Source organism: Equus przewalskii, chromosome 4 (genome assembly GCF_037783145.1).
Source record: "Equus przewalskii isolate Varuska chromosome 4, EquPr2, whole genome shotgun sequence".
In the NCBI taxonomy this organism is placed as follows: Eukaryota; Metazoa; Chordata; class Mammalia; order Perissodactyla; family Equidae; genus Equus; species Equus przewalskii.
The window spans coordinates 13506254-13516309 of record NC_091834.1 but is presented as its reverse complement, the minus strand read 5'-3'; the positions used below and the strand labels follow the sequence as shown (position 1 = coordinate 13516309).

The 10056-nt window shown below is 42.7% G+C and overlaps 1 long non-coding RNA gene across 1 annotated transcript; it reads right to left on the bottom strand.

Annotated features, from left to right (window-relative positions):
• Window positions 1-663: 663 nt before the first annotated feature.
• Window positions 664-8906, bottom strand: LOC139083103 (uncharacterized). Its single transcript, XR_011539672.1, has 2 exons — window positions 8619-8906; window positions 664-1018 (listed from the first exon to the last, which is right to left on the bottom strand). It is a non-coding gene; the product is annotated as an uncharacterized lncRNA (long non-coding RNA).
• Window positions 8907-10056: the final 1150 nt, after the last annotated feature.

Below are 10056 nucleotides of genomic sequence, written 5' to 3'. Positions count from 1 at the left end.
TCTTGGTAAAAAATTATTAAGAATTTCAAGATGGCCAACAGTAGAGCATTAAACCAAGCACAAGGCCCTTCTAAGCACAGGGCTTGGGCAGTATCACAGGCCCATGAGTTTGGCCCTGTCCTCAGCTCCATTATCTCTTCTTCGGAAACATTTCCCATTGTCTTTCTAAAAGATTTAGATTTCTTCTCTGTTCTCATTCCACAGACATCTCCATTTTAACACTCACCCTGCGGTGTTATCATTTTTGGCGAGGGTCTTTCCTCACTGGGCTGGAAGTTCCTGAGAACAGAAACTGGACCTCGGTTAATGTTGTATATTCAGCATCCAGCACAGCACTTGGTACACAGTAGGTCCTCAGGATGGATTCCTTGACTAATGAATGAGCTACGCAGCTTCTGTAACTTGTTTTCTGTGGGATGCTATTGTTATCTCTTTGTTTTGTTTCATTTTACACTCATTGATTTGGTTGGTTGGTTGGTTGGTTGGTTGGTTGGTTGGTTTTCGGAACATCTCTAGAAGACTGTAGGTACCACAATGGCTCAGTATTTCTAGAATTTCAAGAGTTAAGTACTTAAAGGGCCCATCCCTATAGCACAGAATATTTTTATCATCATTTAAACATGGACATTGAAAAGAAAATTAAATGACAGGTAATAAATCCTCTTTCATTTACATTTCCCTTTATGGGTTTGATACATGCATTAAAAGTTGTATTTTGGGGATAGTTTGAAAATGTATTGTGCTTCAAACAAAGTCATGCTACTGCAATAAATTCAGAAGGAGGCTAAACTTTTCAGCTTTTCTTTTGCAGACCAATATTATCCTCAAGATTGGTGCTCTTGAATTCTTCCCTCCCCCACCCTCCAAGTACTATTTCTTCAAAACCTGCTTCCCTCAGAGGGTGCAGATACAGAAGACAAATGCAGAGGCCTCTTGTTGAAGCAGAAGTCAGATTGGGTTGGGCAGAGTGTTTGTTCCTCAATTCTAGCTCCTCTTGCCATCTCCCAAGCAGGTGGTCCTGAAGATGGAAGGGGATATTTTATATATATGTATGCGTACATGAGTATGTATACACTTTTGATACATTTTTTTGACTTTTGATAACAATCTTTTCAAGACCGAACACAGCAGTCTACTCCACCATACTCCCACTTAAGGTTAATCAAGACCACTCATCTAGTCAAACTTTCCGAGGAGAAAATCAGGTTATTACTGTGTGACATTCCTAAACCACAAAGTTAGGTAGGCATAGAAGCAGGCTTAGTCATCAAAGGGTCTGACATCTAGGTTTCATGCTACCTATCCAGCTATCGAATTTTCATGATATTTGACAGGTTCCATGGAAGACAAGCTGTTTAATCTCAAAAGTCTCTAAGTCTGGCAAAAGCCTTTAAAGGGCTTTACAGATGCTAATGCAGACTCTCTCCCAGTGATGGCACATTCAGAAATCCATCTGAAAACAATCATCCAAAACAAGGACTAAATATCCATTACATAGTTATTTACATTAGCCTAATATGGTAAACAAATGTTCAACACTGTCGAATTATTAGGTAGATTGCAAGTGATGAAATTCCATTTGATAGACTATCGTGCAGCTATTAAAACTGGTGTTTACAAAGCATTTTTTAAAGCTTGGGAAGATGTTTACATTATAATGCTGAGTGAATTATGAGGCTTCAGCAATGTATGTGCACATGAGCTCAGCCACTTCTTAACATGTATAAAGAAATGAGGATAAAAAATGTAAATTTTAACTGTGATTTTTTTTCTCTGGGATTATAGGTGATTTTTTTCTTTTTACTTTTCTACTGTCTGAAGCTTTTTTCCAGTAAGCATACATAACTTTTATAATAAGAAAAATATAAGACATTTCTTTTAAAGATGACAGTCCCAAGGTGGCACTTGACCTCACTGTGGTCCTTTCATGCATAAACCAACATGACATTGAGAACAGAGGGGCTCCGAGCCATCGCAACAAGATATATGGGCCAGCTAGAACCAGAGTTAAGAAAATTCACAGGGAAACTTGAAACCATGAAGCCAAATTTGCAGAATGACAAAATGGAGATTACTGTTTGTGAAAAGTGAAAAAACTTGTCGTGGATTTCCCGTGACAATTTTGTTATGCTGCTTTCTAGAAGCCAGGAGAAGGATCGCTTCTTTGTTTAACAGAAAGGGGTGAGGAGAACTCAGAGGCTAAGTCTGTGATAAAATTCAATATTTCAATATGGCCAAACACACAGCGAAGAAATAAAATATGGTTAACTTTTTGGTTGCAAGTTTCAGAGACGCGTTGACGTTAGTTCAACTACAAGGACCATTTATTAAGGACACACATGGAATAATAATGGAGAGACAGTCTCATGGAGGGCGACAAAGGGGAGAGTGGGTAACCAGGAGCTACAATTAGAGCAAGTTTCATGGGCACTTGACCTGAAACGTCCTTGAGTCTAAGGATGTTCCAAAGACTTCAATAGCATGAGTCCACCCCTTGGTGCTAGTGTTCCTGTATTCATACAGCTCAGACCCTCTGCGCATCTGTTTTTTCCTGCTCTGGCATCACCTGCCTCTATACCTTCTCCTCTATCTATTTTCTGTACTGCGTGTCTTCTGCCTCTGTCCCTGATCGCTTCCATTTCATACGGTTCATCATGGCCGCCCTAAATTCATTCCCTCTCCTACATGGCATTCTGTGAGCTTCAACTCTCATGGAAGAGAAGCCAACTGCCTCATTCTCTCTGTATCCCCAGTTCAAGAAAGATTTGAAGTGTCTCAGCTCTTCTATTTACAGGAAACCCCTTTATAAGCCCCTGATAAGCCCGTGTAATAGCCGCTCTGGGTTCACATCCTCTCTCCTTGTCCGTGAAACTAAATATCTACCTGGGACTGCCCACTGGGAAGGATTCTTGGGCTAAGTGGTTTCACTTAGAGGAAAGGGGAGAAAAAAGGTTATAACATAGGGATGGCACCTAAGGCTCCATGCCTAAAATTTTATGAGTAGTCATTGACTGAGGAGGAGTTCTGTTTGCCTGATGATCATTTAGGGTAAAGCATCTTGACTCTGGAAGGTTGATGTGTCTGCCTCAGGTCACATCACCATCAAGCCCACACAACAGGGTGGCTGTCTAAACTAGTTTGCTCCTATTTGCTACCAAATATTTAGCAAATATTTTTATGTAAAGAAAAAAAAAGATATGTGATTTACATATTTAGCTAGGAACCAGCCCACGTTCCTGATCCTTTATTGTGTTTCACGCAGACATACTCGTCCCTGAGTTAATCATCTTAACGAAAGGAATGGTGACAGGTCAGCTGCTATAGATTTTTTAAGCACAATTTTACCTAAACACAAGTTATGTTAGTTACTTAAGACATTGATGCCTATTTATTTAGAACCCAAAATAAAATAACACGCATCCTCCTTCTCATCCTCACTACTATTTGGATTGCTTTGGACAAAGCTATAAGCAAAAAAGAGTGGGAATCCTGCTCTTGGTATCTAGGTGTGTTTGTTGAACTGAGAGTCTGGGATGAAAACAATTGAAAGGAAAAAATGGCTTTAATAGGAAGGCCAATGTGAATTTTGCAAAAGAAGTGTTCCCCCATGGCCCTTTACACGGCAGGATCAGCTGCCTTCAGTGCCCACAGCCCCTATTATTCCATTACTTTCATGGCCTGGCAAAGAAATATTCATATAGTAGTTTGATGCTTAAGGATTAGAGAGAAGGAATGTCACACTTAGCAACGTGTCCTACACCAGGCACGATATTACATGCCTCTCTCACACATTATCTCATTTAAATCTCACAAAAATGCTGGGAGTTAGGTGTGATGATGGCAGAGTCTCAGGAAACCCGGCTTAGAGGGTTAGCCTTTAAAAAACCTAATCGGGTGAGCTGAGATTACACCTTTTTGCCTCAACTTGATAATTGTAGATTAATTGTAATTATCTGGATTAATACTAGATATTACAACTCTCGTGTCCTCACAATAGAGTTGTCATCAACAGGAATGACCTTTCTGGCAAAGGGAAGGAAGGCAGAAGCCTGCTGAGAAGTTTGGCGGAGGGCGTTCACCGCCACAGATGCTCAGAGCGGGGATTTCACAGACGGGAAAATACTCAAAGGGCAACAGGGGATCCGAGCTTCCCGGTTGCCTGCCTTCACTCAAAGAAGCCTCAATCTATTCCTGTCCTTGATTGCCAATTTTACTTCGGTCATTGATGCCTATTTGTTCAGAACCCCAAATAGAGTCACGAGCAGCCTAACATATTTGAGCAACGCATGATCAGTGGGGGATGTAATTCTCTTCCATTGTGGTTGCTCTCTGTCAAATGTCTACTGAGAAAAAAATAAAGCCATCTTCTTTGCACTTACGTGGTAGGAAAGGTCTTATAAAAGTCCTTGATCTTAGGAAGTAAAGAGCTAACTTCAAGGTTGAGTGCTACTTGACTTGCCCCCATTTTTCAGAAACCCTTCACTCCACAGTGTTTCCTGCACCCGTAGCAAAATGCCCCGCGCCAGAAGACAAGGCTCACATTCTCATATTTACTACCTCATTGGAATTTTGCTGTTCATTGTTTCATAGACACTTACATGGAAGTTCCCTGCCTGCTCATACCTCTCTGTTAAAGTTCAAAATGACAGGAACGGTGAATGACAAAAGTATGAATCAGCAGGGCCACCAGGGAAGGAATTAATGAGGAGCATGTGCACAGAAATGAAGAATCCTCTTAAGTCTTAGTAATGCGTAAGTTAAAGGAAACTAGCAAATTTCTGGGTCCAAGTAGATACTTAAATTCAGTGTCAAATCATGTGGGCCAAGCAGAAGAGACGTAGAGAGATGACCCCTAAGTGAATGAAAAGGAGTGAACAAGAAAACACAAGGAGAATAAAAACCTGTATATTCAGTGGCTGGTACATCCAAGTTCAGACTGAGCAGAGAGAATCAGAAGGGAGTTTTCTCGAATGTTCTGCATTGGCATGTAACATATGGGTGAGCAAGTGGTTGTCAGACTTGCGCATGCATCAGAATCAAATAGAGGACTCAGTAAAACACAGATTGCTGACCCCTACTCAGGCATTTTGATTCAGTAGCTTTTGGGTGGGACCTGAGAAGTTGCGTTTCTAGTAAGTTCTGAGCTGATGCTGATGCTTCTGGTCTGGGGACCATGTTTGAGAACCACGGGATTAACAGATGCCAAACAGCGTGTTGTCCATGAACAGTAGCCATTGTGTCTTCTTACTGTAGCCCCCTCTTGCTGTGGTCACACCTGTGCTGACCGATGGTCAAGCTGCCTATTGTAAGCCACCACGACTGCTTCTAATTTGGTGCAGTGGATTTCTTTAGCTGGGCCCTGAGGAAAGTAAACCAGGTCACGTGATCATTTTTGCTTTATATCTCCGCTGCTTCCAATAAAAAAATAAGAAACCTTGTGATAAATGATGTACATATTTAAACTTAAAATGGAAATAAGAGAAAACGTCAAAAAAAGAATGCAAATATATCAACAAAAAACTAATAGGAGTCTAAGAATAAGCATTAATTTTAGCCCTGAATTTTTAAGCACAAGGTAAAAATGGAAAAAAATGATGGGCTACGTAATTCTCAACATTTATTAAACAGACATAGAACAATTCTTCAAAGAAGATATATATTTGGGATTTTAAATAATAAAGAGGAAAGTAAATGGCAACTTAGGCAGGTGGTATCACGTGAATAATTTTTTAAAGATGGGAAGTTGAGATAAGGAGAGCATATGTAAGGGGTGGTGAGGAGGCTGACTGAGGCTAAATGAGAACTAATTTTGAAGATGCGTGAGCAAGAGTTCCAACACCCAAGTAGTGTTATGGTGGCATAATATGTTCGCTCTAGAAGACCTCAGGCCTTCATGCTTATTGCAAAATCAGACTCTGATTCCCAGAGCTAAGCAGAAACAAAGACTCTTGAACTGTGGCTGGGTGGCTAGGAAAACCAGACCAGCTTCCTGCGAGCCCTGGTATTGGGCAGCTCTACTCGTAAAGCAACAGCTGACAGTAGAACAGGGGAGCAGTCACAGGCCTGGAAAAAGGCCAGAAGGGATTCTCCGGGACCTGCACAGGGTCACCCGCCATAAAACAAGCACCAAAGCCCTTATAAAATGCCCGGGAAACACACTCTTGCTAAATAGATCCAACCCTCTGACTCTGCCCGCAGGGTTTTGTGAGGTGTCTCATGGCTCCAGTTCAAACTCCTGTCATGTCGTCAGAGTTTCCAGACTACTGGGACATTTGGCTAGGGCTGGGCGTTACATCTTCTGTCGAGGGACTCTCTCCTGCCAGGAAGGGTGGAGTGGCTGAAGTGAAAGAATCCAATCGGGTCTTTTCCATTCCACTTCTGTGGTCTCATTTAGACTCTCGTCACATCATCGCACGAATCAAAACAATCTGGAGACACGTGGTCATCCTAAGGTCTCAACATGCCTTTTGTCCCTAGTGGCATCTTTCTCAGGAAAAAGAAGACAGAAAAACAAAGTCCCCCAAGTAAACACCATTTGCTCTGGAATCATCAGGAAAGAGAAGGCAACTGAGCGATTTCTATTCCTCTCCACGCAGTTGTGGGGCACTGTTTATCCTGACTAGTAGGATAAGCATTGAAAGTCAAGGTATGGGAATCTGACTTTTCTGGCCTGGGCTTATTGTTTACTTTTGCCTCACTGTCAAAATCCATCATAAGCTTCTCTTATTATCTTTCCCATAAATACACCAGACTCTGGAAAGGAGGACATTCCTTTGGGCAGCTTAACAAGCAAATTATTTTTCAACTGCTTCATCCCTTTCCTCCCCACCCTCTTTGAATAAACATTTGGGAGACAAAATCCTGTGGCCTGGCAATTTGCAAAGACTCTCTTTGTCCTCACAAAGGCAAAACAAGAAGGACGAGGTTAATGGAGGATATGAGTTATCTTGGATAATCAGTTGAAATATCCACATCTCTAATTCAAGGCTTCCTTTGATTTATCAATGTCATATTTCACATTAAGGCCCCCAACGTCCATTTTCTTCATTTCCTTTCTAATTATTGCTTCCCAACTCAATAATTTGCTGTTATATAGTTTCTGAAGTCTTGCATCTAGTTTGTTCAGCATCTTGGAATGGGATGAGAAAAGTGGACTCTCTGTTAGAAAAAACCATTTGGACTTTACGTTCTTTTCATTTACTCTTTCTATTCTCTCCCACTTGTCAGTAAATATAGCTAGGTTAGTGGCTAAGGATGCAGGAGATGGAGAGTAAGTAGCTTTTCTGACACCATTGGGGGAAAGGTCAGAAAAAATAGAGGTTCAGGACCCAGTTTTACCCCTTATTGGGGGCAGAAACTTGTACGAGTTCCTTAACCTACAGGATTCACAGTTACCCTATTTACAAACTTTGAGCGATTTCAAAGTCTCAAAAAATTTAAAGTCTAAGGATCAAAATTAAAAATCACCTTGCTGGTTGTTGAGAGAATCAGAGAAAGTATATCACTTCTTGCTCTCCACTGTTCACCCCCACCCCCCAGTACAAGCCACTATTGTCTCTCACCTGGATTATTCAAACAACCTCCACTTCCACCCCTCTCGCACCCCAAGTCTATTCTCAGCGCAACATAAATCAGACCACGTTACATGCATCTCTTGAGGAGTAAAAGCCAGTCTTCCCATAGGATGGTCCCCATTGTCATTGCCTCTTCGACTACAGCACCTACTACTCTCTTCCTTGCTTATTCCGTTCAGCCGCACTGGCCTTCTGGTGCTCCTTGAATGTCTCAGGCATGCTCCTTCCTCAGGGCCTTCACACTGCCTAGCATGCTCTGCACCATGCCTCATGTCCTCAGCCCCCCTGATTTCAATGCAGCTCTGACAGGCTGTTCCACATATGTCACCATATCCGCCTGTTGGCTACCATGGAAATTCCTCTAAAGCCACAGAGCCCTGAGTGCAGGTACAACCTGGATCCACAGGGATTAGTGTGCCGGTGGCATCCCTAACCAGGGGAGGATGGGATTTGGTGACTAAATGTCCAACCTCCCATCTTTTGGCTGGGCTTGTACGTGGGTCCTCAGAGGGCCCCTGAGGGATTGGGCCTCAGTTGCGCACAGCAATAAATAGCTCATCAACGCAGCCTCTGTTGGCTTTCCTCACTTCTGCATCTCATTCCTCCCCACCCCTTTACTGCTGCTTTCTGGGATCATCTTTCCAATCTCCATTCTCAAAGTATATTCTTTTATGACATTCTAAGAAGAAAACCAAAAAGAAATATTCCTTGCCCCTTTTCAGTTTGATTCCCATGGAAACCTTAAAAAGGATCCTTCTGAATTTCTCGAAGTCAGACAAAAAAGTCCCCTGCTCCCTTTCCCAGTGTTGCCAGTTCTGAGAGTGGATAACCAGTGAGGCCTCTTATCAACAGCAACTTTGGAGACAAAACTCAAAACCTGTGTGCCGTGGGATAAGAGATATGTCTTTCCAAAGGTATTCATGAAATTCCTTGCAGCTCTTGTTAATTTTAAAATCAGGAAACACTATTCCCAAATCAGAAAGTACTTGCCTTGGCTCACCAGTCTGCCACCTCTTGGTGGGGCCCGGCACATGTATCACTCACCTGGAGTCTGATGTTCACTCTGTGGGCTGTTAATGAGCTGCAAAGAGACCCACAGCTCCCCTCGGCATCTCAGACATAATCTGGAAGGAGAGGGAGGATGTCGGTCTCATCATTGTTGGGAATAGTTGTTCTCTTTGAGAAGAAAATCTTCTTTGGGCTCCAACGGAATAAAGATGAAATTGTGCGTTAGTCTGCTCCAGCTGCCATAACAACATACTGCAGTCTGGGAGGCTTAAACAACAGATGTTTATTTTCTCACCATTCTGGAGGCTGGAAGTCTGAGATCACGATGTCAGCAGATTTGATTTCCTCTGAGGGCTCTCTCCTTGGCTTGCAGACAGCTGCCTTCTCGTTGTGTCCTCACGCGGTCTTTTTCCTACCCACACACATCCCTGGTAGCTCTCTGTGTGTCTGGACTTCCTCTTCTCCTAAAAACACCCGTCACACAGCATTAGGACCCTCTCTAATGAACTCCTTTGACCCGAATCACCTCTTCAGAAGCCCTATATCCAAATGCAGTCACATTCTGAGGTACTGGGGGCCAGGGCTACACACGTGGATTTTAGGGGACACAATTCAGCAATAACAAGCAGGAAGAGAAAGAGTTGTTGAACTAGATGTGGCCTTGTCTGGCTCACCCTCACTCATTCCCCATTTTACCCCCTGCCCCAAATTTCAACCTTTTCTAGAAAGGTTTTTCAGGATAGCTAGTGTCCCTGGACAAGCCTTTCAGCTGTGGTGTGAGGTTGACCACCCACTTTGTCCCTGTCCTGACCAGGCACCCTTTTCTTGGTCAGGCATGTAGGCACATTCCCACTGTCCCTGGTGCTGCTTCCTGTGGGTTACCTTCTGAATTGCTCTTTTCCCGTGACACATGATGCCAAAGCCACTTTGCTAGAGTAGGCAGATTCCTTGCCCCTTGGTGCCATGCCCTGGCATGCTGGCCCTAACATCTCAGAGATGGTGTATGATGTCTGCCCTGCCATTCTTGCTTCTGGCTGTGTTCTCTCTAAGATCCACTCACAGGCCTCGGACTAGCCTCCGAGATATAATCCTATTAAAAAAAAAAGATAATTCAATAATACCTTACATTTGTATAGCATTTTAGAGTTTGGTAAGAGCTTTTGTATATTCTTTATATTGTTTTTTCTTCCAACAGCCTGGGAAAGAGAGCATTTCTCGTCTCCACAGGGAAATTGAGAAGCAGAAGTTTGCCTGACATGGCTGTGGGCCAAGAGCCAGGAAATGGAGGACAGAAAACTAGAACTCAGATGCCGATTTCAGTGTTCTTTCAAAACTTGTCATTCCCCTCAAATCCCTCTTACAATATACTGCAAAATTCCTAAGTTAATTTTTATCTAAGATGCGTGAGAAACCCCCATAGAAAAGCAGTCACCAAGTGACGAGTAATTGAACAAATGCTTTCTACCTCTTTCCT